This window comes from Abrus precatorius, unplaced genomic scaffold, assembly GCF_003935025.1.
Source record: "Abrus precatorius isolate BTA unplaced genomic scaffold, Abrus_2018 Scaffold0, whole genome shotgun sequence".
Lineage (NCBI taxonomy): Eukaryota > Viridiplantae > Streptophyta > Magnoliopsida > Fabales > Fabaceae > Abrus > Abrus precatorius.
The window spans coordinates 1063754-1077999 of NW_020874290.1; the positions used below are offsets into that span (position 1 = coordinate 1063754).

At 31.1% G+C, this 14246-nt stretch overlaps 2 non-coding genes across 2 annotated transcripts; one reads left to right on the forward strand and one right to left on the reverse strand.

The window, feature by feature from the left end:
• Positions 1-6284: 6284 nt before the first annotated feature.
• On the reverse strand, positions 6285-6356 carry TRNAR-UCU. Its single transcript has one exon. It is a non-coding gene; the product is annotated as a tRNA-Arg (tRNA).
• A 3036-nt stretch (positions 6357-9392) lies between these two features.
• Positions 9393-9464, forward strand: TRNAR-UCU. Its single transcript has one exon. It is a non-coding gene; the product is annotated as a tRNA-Arg (tRNA).
• Positions 9465-14246: the final 4782 nt, after the last annotated feature.

The window sequence follows — 14246 nt, forward strand, 5'->3', positions numbered from 1 at the left end:
AAATCGCACAAAAGAAAGAGAAAAATATAAAAAGAACAAACGGAAATATTATGTGATTAGTCGGTATTCAAAATCAAAAATGAAAGTAGACAAATCAAAAAGGAAAGGAGATGGTTGAATTAAAATAATTCCCTTTCAATTTCAATTTCTTTTAAGAGGGCAGGACAATATGAATGTTTTATTATGTTCCATCAACACATTAAAAAGATTATACGATATATCTGCTGTGGAAGTGGGTCAACATTTCTATTGGCAAATAGGGGGTTTCCAAGTGCATGCCCAAGTACTTATTACTTCTTGGGTTGTAATTGCTATCTTATTAGTTTCAGTCATTCTAGTTGTTCGAAATCTGCAAACCATTCCCACTTTTGGTCAGAATTTTTTTGAATATGTTCTTGAATTCATTCGAGACGTGAGCAAAAGTCAGATTGGAGACGAATATGGTCCGTGGGTTCCATTTATTGGAACTATGTTTTTATTTATTTTTGTTTCTAATTGGTCAGGGGCTCTTTTGCCTTGGAAAATAATACAGTTACCTCACGGGGAGTTAGCTGCGCCCACAAATGATATAAATACTACCGTTGCATTAGCTTTACTTGCGTCAGTAGCATATTTCTATGCGGGTCTTTCAAAAAAAGGATTAGCTTATTTTAGTAAATACATCCAACCAACTCCAATCCTTTTACCGATTAACATCTTAGAAGATTTCACAAAACCCTTATCGCTTAGTTTTCGACTTTTCGGAAATATATTAGCTGATGAATTAGTAGTTGTTGTTCTTGTTTCTTTAGTGCCTTTAGTAGTTCCTATACCTGTCATGTTCCTTGGATTATTTACAAGCGGTATTCAAGCTCTTATTTTTGCTACTTTAGCTGCGGCTTATATAGGTGAATCCATGGAAGGCCATCATTGACTAGTTGTCGAAAAAAGTCTTTTTCGTTTAGCCCACCGCACATACACTGCGGCTCAAGATAATCTATTTTGGGAACAACATATATAATAGAAAGAAATTTGGAATAATAATAAAGAAAAAGGGTTATTCTCCCCCCCCCCCCAAAAAAAATAAAGATGCAATAAAGTATAAATAAAATCAATATACAATTTAATGTAATAGTAAAATAGAAAAGATTACCAGAAAATTGTAAAAAAACTAGGAAAGAGATCCATCCAAAAGATCTTTTTCCTAGTTTTCCTAAAAAGACTTTTTGTTTGACCTATTTCGATTTTCCTCCAATGAATATTTTTTTTTGTATTGTTATATTTTGTTTTGTTCATTCCATTTTTTGTTCATTCAATTATAACTATAACATATTAAATATTATTCTATATATATTATTAGATTATTTATTACTATTATTAGATATTAGATTCGATTATATATATAGAATTTAGATATATATATCTAATTCGATTAAGATATATTAGTATATTAGATATTCTATATTAGAAAAGTATAATATTTACATGTGATAAAAATATGCTATATAGAACTAGAACAGATTCCCGTTTCATTCATTCACATTCAATTTAACGATTGACCAAAAGATAATTCAAAAAAGAATTACATTTTTATCACTCAAATTCCAATATTTCTCTGCAATAATTCAGTCTAACGAATTGATTTCGATTTTGTATATCCATATCGGATAATAATAAAAGGATGAAAGAAGGATTTTCAAAAAAAAACCAAGATTCAAAAAAAATAGAGTAGGAGTGGGGGAAGTCAAACTGGGTATATATAATCCAATCACTATAAAACAACTCCTTCTTTTTTTTTTTAGATTTCAAATAATGATTCTCGAATCTGATTGAAACTAAAACACAAATAATTGGTTTACGGCATGGAAGAAATACATGTATATGTGATATTATATATAAACTAGTTATATATGAACTAACTATATATCTAAAAAAACTAACATTATATATCTAAAATTGCCCTGCTACTACTGTCAATTTCGATAGGGATTTAAAAAACAAAGTCCTTCCGTTTCATCTCTAATTATGAATTGAATAGTAAGAAATTCAAAAAAAAAAAGAACGAAGAATTCAAAGAAGAGTTCCAAATTTAGGGTAAGATAAAAACTAAAATTGTATGGATTCACAAAAAAACTACGTGGATAGAAAAGAAAAAATGAATATCGAACTAATTTGGATAGTTCAATAACTATTGTTATTTCAATTCGGAATTCTTAATTATTTCAACTGGATAAATCCTGGTGATTGAGTAATTAAGTCATAATTTATTGGTTGATTATATCATTAACTATTTCTTTTCTTTATTATTATTTATTTTTTATTTGGGGTGCGAGGAACTTATCATGAATCCACTGATTTCTGCCGCTTCCGTTATTGCTGCTGGGTTGGCCGTCGGGCTTGCTTCTATTGGACCTGGGGTTGGTCAAGGCACTGCTGCAGGGCAAGCTGTAGAAGGGATTGCGCGACAACCAGAGGCAGAGGGAAAAATACGGGGTACTTTATTGCTTAGTCTGGCTTTTATGGAAGCTTTAACAATTTATGGATTGGTTGTAGCATTAGCGCTTTTATTTGCGAATCCTTTTGTTTAGTTTAATCTTAAAAAAATAAATATATATATCCTTTTTCCGTGGACTTGCTTTGCTGTTCTTGCTTTGTCGAATTATATTAAGATTTCACTCTGATTTGTCTTCTTCCTTCTCTTTTTTAGCCCCCCTTTTTTAGTTTTATAAAATTTATCGAAAGTGTTAAAAACAACTATAAGAGATTTATGTAATTGACATAAGAAGTGGTATCGAATTCTACTAAGTATCATTCTTATAGGGAATCCTCCAATTGATTGATCAATTCAAATAATATATATATTAATATATACATATCTAAATAGATATATATATTTAGATATGTATTAATAGAATATTATTATTATTAAATGAATATTATTACTATTCATATTATTACTTATAATTACTAATAATTAATATGAATTTTTAGTAAAGAATGATATTTTTATTATATATAATAAAAATATCATATAAAAAAGAAATAACTAAAAAATAAAAAAATAGGAATTGTAGAAGGATAATTAGTCTATCCATAAAAGGAGATGAGATCATATGAAAAATATAACCGATTCTTTCCTTTACTTGGGCTACTGGCGATCCGCCGGAAGTTTCGGGTTTAATACCGATATTTTAGCAACAAATCCAATAAATCTAAGCGTAGTGCTAGGTGTATTGGTTTTTTTTGGAAAGGGAGTGTGTGCGAGTTGTTAATTTCAAAGAATAGATTGGATCCAACCAATTGCACTTTTTTTTTCGTTATAACTAAGAAAATGTGCATAATCCCGCGAATTACTTCTCAATAAATTTTATTTTTTGAAAAAAAAAAAATATTTAAGAACCATAGCATTTCGCGATTCATTAGTAAATCCACTTTGATTCTCTATTAACCCAAAATTTTGGACTATTACCATGGTTAAAGTAAACAATTTGAAGTCTAGACGCAGTGTAGTACTCTTTCTACCACTATGTTAATACAGAAATGAAATGATTTCAAAAAAATTTTTACAATTTTTCGATATAGAACACTCATGTCGATAAAACAGCTTGAACCCTCTTTACGGTGAAAAATTGTAAAAACGTTCAATTTCACCCTCCATTTATACAATGCGGAATCGATGACCTATGTATAAATTTATAAGAATTCTTTGGATTTGAAGAAAAAAAACAACTTTGCTGACAATTATTTTTTTGGTCAGAAGAGTCCTCCGAATATTCTGGTCTTGTATTGGTAATCGTTTTAAATATTTTTTCAATCTTTTTTTTTATAAATAGAGAAGAGAGGATAGGCTCATTACATAAAAAAAGATAAGAAAATTTCCCATAACATAAGTAATTGAGTGTGAGAGCCAAATGAATCGAAAGATTCATGTTTGGTTCGGGAAGAGATCATAGACATTTTGAAATGAATGGAAAGAGAATCTACTTTCATTAAATGATTTATTAGATAATCGAAAACAGAGAATCTTAAGAACTATTCGAAATTCAGAAGAACTACGGGAAAGAGCTGTTCAACAGCTGGAAAAAGCCCAGGCCCGCTTAAGGAAAGTCGAAACGGAAGCAGATCGGTTTCGAGTGAATGGCTATTCTGAGATAGAACGAGAAAAATTAAATTTAATTAATTCAATTTATACGACTTTGGAACAATTAGAAAATTACAAAAATGAAACCATTTATTTTGAACAACAAAGGGTGATTAATCAAGTCCGACAACGGGTTTTACAACAAGCCTTACAGGGAGCTCTTGAAACTCTGAATAGTTGCTTGAATAACGAGTTACATTTACGTACTGTCAATGCTAATATTGGCATGTTTGGGACGATGAAAGAAAAAAATAAGTGATTAGTCCTTCTACTATAATATCTACTATAGTATAGAGTATAGGCATTATTTTTTTCTTCTAAAAAAAAATTAAGAAATATTCATGGTAACCATTCGTGCAGATGAAATTAGTAAAATTATCCGTGAACGTATTGAGCAATATAATACCGAAGTAAAAATTGTAAATACTGGTACCGTACTTCAAGTAGGCGACGGTATTGCTCGTATTTATGGTCTTGATGAAGTAATGGCGGGTGAATTAGTGGAATTTGAAGAGGGTACTATAGGCATTGCTTTGAATTTGGAATCAAAAAATGTTGGTGTTGTATTAATGGGTGATGGTTTGATGATACAAGAGGGAAGTTCGGTAAAAGCAACAGGAAGAATTGCTCAGATACCAGTAAGTGAGGCTTATTTGGGTCGTGTTATAAATGCCTTGGCTAAACCTATTGACGGTCGAGGAGAAATTTCAGCTTCGGAATCTCGATTAATCGAATCTCCCGCTCCCGGTATTATTTCGAGACGTTCCGTATATGAGCCTCTTCAAACAGGACTTATTGCTATTGATTCGATGATCCCCATAGGTCGTGGCCAACGAGAATTAATTATTGGAGATAGACAAACGGGTAAAACAGCAGTAGCTACAGATACAATTCTCAATCAACAGGGACAAAATGTAATATGTGTTTATGTAGCTGTTGGTCAAAAAGCATCTTCTGTGGCTCAAGTGGTGACTACTTTACAAGAAAGAGGAGCAATGGAATACACTATTATAGTAGCTGAAACAGCAGATTCTCCAGCTACATTACAATACCTCGCCCCTTATACAGGAGCAGCTCTGGCTGAATATTTTATGTACCGCGAACGTCACACTTTAATCATTTATGATGATCCCTCCAAACAAGCACAGGCTTATCGCCAAATGTCTCTTCTATTACGAAGACCCCCAGGTCGCGAAGCCTATCCAGGGGATGTTTTTTATTTGCATTCGCGTCTTTTGGAAAGAGCCGCTAAATCAAGTTCTCAACTAGGCGAAGGAAGTATGACTGCTTTACCAATAGTTGAAACACAATCGGGAGATGTTTCAGCTTATATTCCTACTAATGTAATTTCTATTACAGATGGCCAAATATTCTTATCCGCCGATTTATTCAATGCTGGAATCAGACCGGCAATTAATGTCGGTATTTCCGTTTCCAGAGTTGGATCGGCGGCTCAAATTAAAGCCATGAAACAAGTAGCTGGTAAATTAAAATTGGAATTGGCACAATTCGCAGAATTAGAAGCTTTTGCACAATTCGCGTCTGATCTTGATAAAGCTACTCAAAATCAATTGGCAAGAGGTCAACGATTGCGCGAGTTGCTTAAACAATCCCAATCAGCCCCTCTCACTGTAGAAGAACAGATAATAACTATTTATACCGGAACGAATGGTTATCTTGATTCATTAGAAATTGGACAGGTAAGGAAATTTCTTGTTGAGTTACGTGCTTACTTAAAAATGAATAAACCCCAATTCAAAGAAATAATATCTTCTACCAAGACATTCACTGGGGAAGCGGAAGCCCTTTTGAAGGAAGTTATTCAAGAACAGATGGAACTCTTTTTACTCCAAGAACAAGTAGAAAAAAATTGATTAATAACTAACCAATTTTCTAATTATTATCTTTTAAAATCTTTTCTTTTAATTTGAATATAATTAATAATATTATATTAATTCGAATATAAAATAAATAATAAAATAATAAGAAATTCATGATTATTAAAGATTTATATATAGAAAGGGATAAAGCATAAATTGTATATATATATAAGATAAGTTATTCTTCTAAAGAAAGTTTTAGTGGCTCTTGCTCAGTTCAAATCATTCAAGATATTCTATTTTTAGAAATACGGAAATAAAAGGAAATATATAGGCAAATTATTTGCGTCCAATAGGATTTGAACCTATACCTAAGGTTTAGAAGACCTCTGTCCTATCCATTAGACAATGGACGCTTCTCTTTTTTTCTTTAACCTTTTTTTAAACCTTAGTTTAAAAAAGGTTAAAGAAAAAAAGAATTCTATCTATCTATCTATAGATAGATATAGATAGATAGAATAAAAAAAAAATAGAATAATAAATAAATAATCAAATTCAATTGAATATAAATAACGAAAACTAAGTTAAAAAAGAAAAATGAATAATTAACAAATTCACTAAGAAATTTAGATTCATTCTAGAATAGAAAAAAGATAGATTCGAATAGAATAAATAGAGAGATAGGATATAAGCGGGTAGCGGGAATCGAACCCGCATCGTTAGCTTGGAAGGCTAGGGTTATAGTCGACGTTGATTCATCATTATGATTTAACGTCTCTAATTCAAAGCCGAACGTGAAACTTTTGTTTCATTCGGCTCCTTTATGGAAGAAATTAAGAGATGGAAGACATGAAAAAAAAAATTGACCCATAACATCTATGTCAGCCTTTTTGTTTTGTAGAAATACATTTGAAACACCTTGCTTTTTAGATGATCCCTATAGAATAGGAGTATTATAACAATCTGTGTGTGTGTTTTTTCTAGTTATTTCGTTCTCTATTTCTATTTGAGAGAATCTTTAGGAAAAGAATAAAATTTCCGTCGAGCTAAAAAATATGTTGATGTCTCTAGTAAACTAAAAAAATCGTTTAACAGCTATTTTGTTTCAATCTCTACAATACAAAAAAAATGAAAGATTTAGTTACGATTAGAAATAAGCTTTCTATATCTTTCTCCATGGATCCTTTACGCATACTCAAAAAATTCGGATTATTGATCCAATTCCAAAAACTTATGTTTCATAATTTTAGAACTCAATTTGTCAATTTAAAAAAAATGGATTCTTTTTGTATACAAATTACGATAATGTATATTATACCGCAAATCGTTCGTTGAGAGGTATAAAGGATTAGATCCCTTTAAGTAAGAAATAAAGTTTTTGATCGGGATATGAATCAAACGGGGGATCCCTTAACTATTAAAGGGTCCATGGAACGAATCGCACTTTTACCACTAAACTATACCCGCTACAATACAATTATTGTATATAAATGAACCTTTTGTCGAACAAGGCAATCAGACGTAATTAAGAAATAGGAATAGAATATTATGATAATTAGAGTGTTGACATGTTTCGTAAGGGAGACTCCTAATGAAATCCAATTAGGAAAAGGGGGCGAATTTCTTTTTGGATTTTGTGTTTGCTAAAGTGAAGGTGTTTTTTTTTTACAGATACATCGCGACAAAACTACTTAATTTATAACAAAAAAATGCATTGCGCAGGAATGCAAAAAAAAATGACATTATATATATACGTTACCAGAAAGAAGGAGTAATCAAAAATGACATTTTGATCTTATATCATTTTGGTTCTATATCATAGGAATATATCAGTATTTTTGATTTATGTTTGATCGTGTTTAAATTACCAGTTTTTTTTTTTCAAATCAAATACATTCAAATAAATCATTGTTATCCAGTATTCATGGGAATAAAAAGAGCCCGGCTAGGTACTTGGCCGGGCTTTGGACTGTATGAAAAAAAAAAAAAACTGGTAATTATAAACACGATCAAACATAATACAAAAATACTGATAATAGTTCCTATGATATAGAACCAAAATGATATAAGATCCAATAATGTCATTTTTGATTACTCCTTCTTTCTGGTAACGTATATATATATAATGTCATTTTTTTTGCATTCCTGCGCAATGCATTTTTTTGTTATAAATTAAGTAGTTTTGTCGCGATGTATCTGTAAAAAAAAAACACCTTCACTTTAGCAAACACAAAATCCAAAAAAGAAATTCGCCCCTTTCCTAATTGGATTTCATTAGGAGTCTCCCTTACGAAACATGTCAACACTCTAATTATCATAATATTCTATTCCTATTTCTTAATTACGTCTGATTGCCTTGTTCGACAAAAGGTTCATTTATATACAATAATTGTATTGTAGCGGGTATAGTTTAGTGGTAAAAGTGCGATTCGTTCCATGGACCCTTTAATAGTTAAGGGATCCCCCGTTTGATTCATATCCCGATCAAAAACTTTATTTCTTACTTAAAGGGATCTAATCCTTTATACCTCTCAACGAACGATTTGCGGTATAATATACATTATCGTAATTTGTATACAAAAAGAATCCATTTTTTTTAAATTGACAAATTGAGTTCTAAAATTATGAAACATAAGTTTTTGGAATTGGATCAATAATCCGAATTTTTTGAGTATGCGTAAAGGATCCATGGAGAAAGATATAGAAAGCTTATTTCTAATCGTAACTAAATCTTTCATTTTTTTTGTATTGTAGAGATTGAAACAAAATAGCTGTTAAACGATTTTTTTAGTTTACTAGAGACATCAACATATTTTTTTAGCTCGACGGAAATTTTATTCTTTTCCTAAAGATTCTCTCAAATAGAAATAGAGAACGAAATAACTAGAAAAAACACACACACAGATTGTTATAATACTCCTATTCTATAGGGATCATCTAAAAAGCAAGGTGTTTCAAATGTATTTCTACAAAACAAAAAGGCTGACATAGATGTTATGGGTCAATTTTTTTTTTCATGTCTTCCATCTCTTAATTTCTTCCATAAAGGAGCCGAATGAAACAAAAGTTTCACGTTCGGCTTTGAATTAGAGACGTTAAATCATAATGATGAATCAACGTCGACTATAACCCCTAGCCTTCCAAGCTAACGATGCGGGTTCGATTCCCGCTACCCGCTTATATCCTATCTCTCTATTTATTCTATTCGAATCTATCTTTTTTCTATTCTAGAATGAATCTAAATTTCTTAGTGAATTTGTTAATTATTCATTTTTCTTTTTTAACTTAGTTTTCGTTATTTATATTCAATTGAATTTGATTATTTATTTATTATTCTATTTTTTTTTTATTCTATCTATCTATATCTATCTATAGATAGATAGATAGAATTCTTTTTTTCTTTAACCTTTTTTAAACTAAGGTTTAAAAAAAGGTTAAAGAAAAAAAGAGAAGCGTCCATTGTCTAATGGATAGGACAGAGGTCTTCTAAACCTTAGGTATAGGTTCAAATCCTATTGGACGCAAATAATTTGCCTATATATTTCCTTTTATTTCCGTATTTCTAAAAATAGAATATCTTGAATGATTTGAACTGAGCAAGAGCCACTAAAACTTTCTTTAGAAGAATAACTTATCTTATATATATATACAATTTATGCTTTATCCCTTTCTATATATAAATCTTTAATAATCATGAATTTCTTATTATTTTATTATTTATTTTATATTCGAATTAATATAATATTATTAATTATATTCAAATTAAAAGAAAAGATTTTAAAAGATAATAATTAGAAAATTGGTTAGTTATTAATCAATTTTTTTCTACTTGTTCTTGGAGTAAAAAGAGTTCCATCTGTTCTTGAATAACTTCCTTCAAAAGGGCTTCCGCTTCCCCAGTGAATGTCTTGGTAGAAGATATTATTTCTTTGAATTGGGGTTTATTCATTTTTAAGTAAGCACGTAACTCAACAAGAAATTTCCTTACCTGTCCAATTTCTAATGAATCAAGATAACCATTCGTTCCGGTATAAATAGTTATTATCTGTTCTTCTACAGTGAGAGGGGCTGATTGGGATTGTTTAAGCAACTCGCGCAATCGTTGACCTCTTGCCAATTGATTTTGAGTAGCTTTATCAAGATCAGACGCGAATTGTGCAAAAGCTTCTAATTCTGCGAATTGTGCCAATTCCAATTTTAATTTACCAGCTACTTGTTTCATGGCTTTAATTTGAGCCGCCGATCCAACTCTGGAAACGGAAATACCGACATTAATTGCCGGTCTGATTCCAGCATTGAATAAATCGGCGGATAAGAATATTTGGCCATCTGTAATAGAAATTACATTAGTAGGAATATAAGCTGAAACATCTCCCGATTGTGTTTCAACTATTGGTAAAGCAGTCATACTTCCTTCGCCTAGTTGAGAACTTGATTTAGCGGCTCTTTCCAAAAGACGCGAATGCAAATAAAAAACATCCCCTGGATAGGCTTCGCGACCTGGGGGTCTTCGTAATAGAAGAGACATTTGGCGATAAGCCTGTGCTTGTTTGGAGGGATCATCATAAATGATTAAAGTGTGACGTTCGCGGTACATAAAATATTCAGCCAGAGCTGCTCCTGTATAAGGGGCGAGGTATTGTAATGTAGCTGGAGAATCTGCTGTTTCAGCTACTATAATAGTGTATTCCATTGCTCCTCTTTCTTGTAAAGTAGTCACCACTTGAGCCACAGAAGATGCTTTTTGACCAACAGCTACATAAACACATATTACATTTTGTCCCTGTTGATTGAGAATTGTATCTGTAGCTACTGCTGTTTTACCCGTTTGTCTATCTCCAATAATTAATTCTCGTTGGCCACGACCTATGGGGATCATCGAATCAATAGCAATAAGTCCTGTTTGAAGAGGCTCATATACGGAACGTCTCGAAATAATACCGGGAGCGGGAGATTCGATTAATCGAGATTCCGAAGCTGAAATTTCTCCTCGACCGTCAATAGGTTTAGCCAAGGCATTTATAACACGACCCAAATAAGCCTCACTTACTGGTATCTGAGCAATTCTTCCTGTTGCTTTTACCGAACTTCCCTCTTGTATCATCAAACCATCACCCATTAATACAACACCAACATTTTTTGATTCCAAATTCAAAGCAATGCCTATAGTACCCTCTTCAAATTCCACTAATTCACCCGCCATTACTTCATCAAGACCATAAATACGAGCAATACCGTCGCCTACTTGAAGTACGGTACCAGTATTTACAATTTTTACTTCGGTATTATATTGCTCAATACGTTCACGGATAATTTTACTAATTTCATCTGCACGAATGGTTACCATGAATATTTCTTAATTTTTTTTTAGAAGAAAAAAATAATGCCTATACTCTATACTATAGTAGATATTATAGTAGAAGGACTAATCACTTATTTTTTTCTTTCATCGTCCCAAACATGCCAATATTAGCATTGACAGTACGTAAATGTAACTCGTTATTCAAGCAACTATTCAGAGTTTCAAGAGCTCCCTGTAAGGCTTGTTGTAAAACCCGTTGTCGGACTTGATTAATCACCCTTTGTTGTTCAAAATAAATGGTTTCATTTTTGTAATTTTCTAATTGTTCCAAAGTCGTATAAATTGAATTAATTAAATTTAATTTTTCTCGTTCTATCTCAGAATAGCCATTCACTCGAAACCGATCTGCTTCCGTTTCGACTTTCCTTAAGCGGGCCTGGGCTTTTTCCAGCTGTTGAACAGCTCTTTCCCGTAGTTCTTCTGAATTTCGAATAGTTCTTAAGATTCTCTGTTTTCGATTATCTAATAAATCATTTAATGAAAGTAGATTCTCTTTCCATTCATTTCAAAATGTCTATGATCTCTTCCCGAACCAAACATGAATCTTTCGATTCATTTGGCTCTCACACTCAATTACTTATGTTATGGGAAATTTTCTTATCTTTTTTTATGTAATGAGCCTATCCTCTCTTCTCTATTTATAAAAAAAAAGATTGAAAAAATATTTAAAACGATTACCAATACAAGACCAGAATATTCGGAGGACTCTTCTGACCAAAAAAATAATTGTCAGCAAAGTTGTTTTTTTTCTTCAAATCCAAAGAATTCTTATAAATTTATACATAGGTCATCGATTCCGCATTGTATAAATGGAGGGTGAAATTGAACGTTTTTACAATTTTTCACCGTAAAGAGGGTTCAAGCTGTTTTATCGACATGAGTGTTCTATATCGAAAAATTGTAAAAATTTTTTTGAAATCATTTCATTTCTGTATTAACATAGTGGTAGAAAGAGTACTACACTGCGTCTAGACTTCAAATTGTTTACTTTAACCATGGTAATAGTCCAAAATTTTGGGTTAATAGAGAATCAAAGTGGATTTACTAATGAATCGCGAAATGCTATGGTTCTTAAATATTTTTTTTTTTTCAAAAAATAAAATTTATTGAGAAGTAATTCGCGGGATTATGCACATTTTCTTAGTTATAACGAAAAAAAAAGTGCAATTGGTTGGATCCAATCTATTCTTTGAAATTAACAACTCGCACACACTCCCTTTCCAAAAAAAACCAATACACCTAGCACTACGCTTAGATTTATTGGATTTGTTGCTAAAATATCGGTATTAAACCCGAAACTTCCGGCGGATCGCCAGTAGCCCAAGTAAAGGAAAGAATCGGTTATATTTTTCATATGATCTCATCTCCTTTTATGGATAGACTAATTATCCTTCTACAATTCCTATTTTTTTATTTTTTAGTTATTTCTTTTTTATATGATATTTTTATTATATATAATAAAAATATCATTCTTTACTAAAAATTCATATTAATTATTAGTAATTATAAGTAATAATATGAATAGTAATAATATTCATTTAATAATAATAATATTCTATTAATACATATCTAAATATATATATCTATTTAGATATGTATATATTAATATATATATTATTTGAATTGATCAATCAATTGGAGGATTCCCTATAAGAATGATACTTAGTAGAATTCGATACCACTTCTTATGTCAATTACATAAATCTCTTATAGTTGTTTTTAACACTTTCGATAAATTTTATAAAACTAAAAAAGGGGGGCTAAAAAAGAGAAGGAAGAAGACAAATCAGAGTGAAATCTTAATATAATTCGACAAAGCAAGAACAGCAAAGCAAGTCCACGGAAAAAGGATATATATATTTATTTTTTTAAGATTAAACTAAACAAAAGGATTCGCAAATAAAAGCGCTAATGCTACAACCAATCCATAAATTGTTAAAGCTTCCATAAAAGCCAGACTAAGCAATAAAGTACCCCGTATTTTTCCCTCTGCCTCTGGTTGTCGCGCAATCCCTTCTACAGCTTGCCCTGCAGCAGTGCCTTGACCAACCCCAGGTCCAATAGAAGCAAGCCCGACGGCCAACCCAGCAGCAATAACGGAAGCGGCAGAAATCAGTGGATTCATGATAAGTTCCTCGCACCCCAAATAAAAAATAAATAATAATAAAGAAAAGAAATAGTTAATGATATAATCAACCAATAAATTATGACTTAATTACTCAATCACCAGGATTTATCCAGTTGAAATAATTAAGAATTCCGAATTGAAATAACAATAGTTATTGAACTATCCAAATTAGTTCGATATTCATTTTTTCTTTTCTATCCACGTAGTTTTTTTGTGAATCCATACAATTTTAGTTTTTATCTTACCCTAAATTTGGAACTCTTCTTTGAATTCTTCGTTCTTTTTTTTTTTGAATTTCTTACTATTCAATTCATAATTAGAGATGAAACGGAAGGACTTTGTTTTTTAAATCCCTATCGAAATTGACAGTAGTAGCAGGGCAATTTTAGATATATAATGTTAGTTTTTTTAGATATATAGTTAGTTCATATATAACTAGTTTATATATAATATCACATATACATGTATTTCTTCCATGCCGTAAACCAATTATTTGTGTTTTAGTTTCAATCAGATTCGAGAATCATTATTTGAAATCTAAAAAAAAAAAGAAGGAGTTGTTTTATAGTGATTGGATTATATATACCCAGTTTGACTTCCCCCACTCCTACTCTATTTTTTTTGAATCTTGGTTTTTTTTTGAAAATCCTTCTTTCATCCTTTTATTATTATCCGATATGGATATACAAAATCGAAATCAATTCGTTAGACTGAATTATTGCAGAGAAATATTGGAATTTGAGTGATAAAAATGTAATTCTTTTTTGAATTATCTTTTGGTCAATCGTTAAATTGAATGTGAATGAATGAAACGGG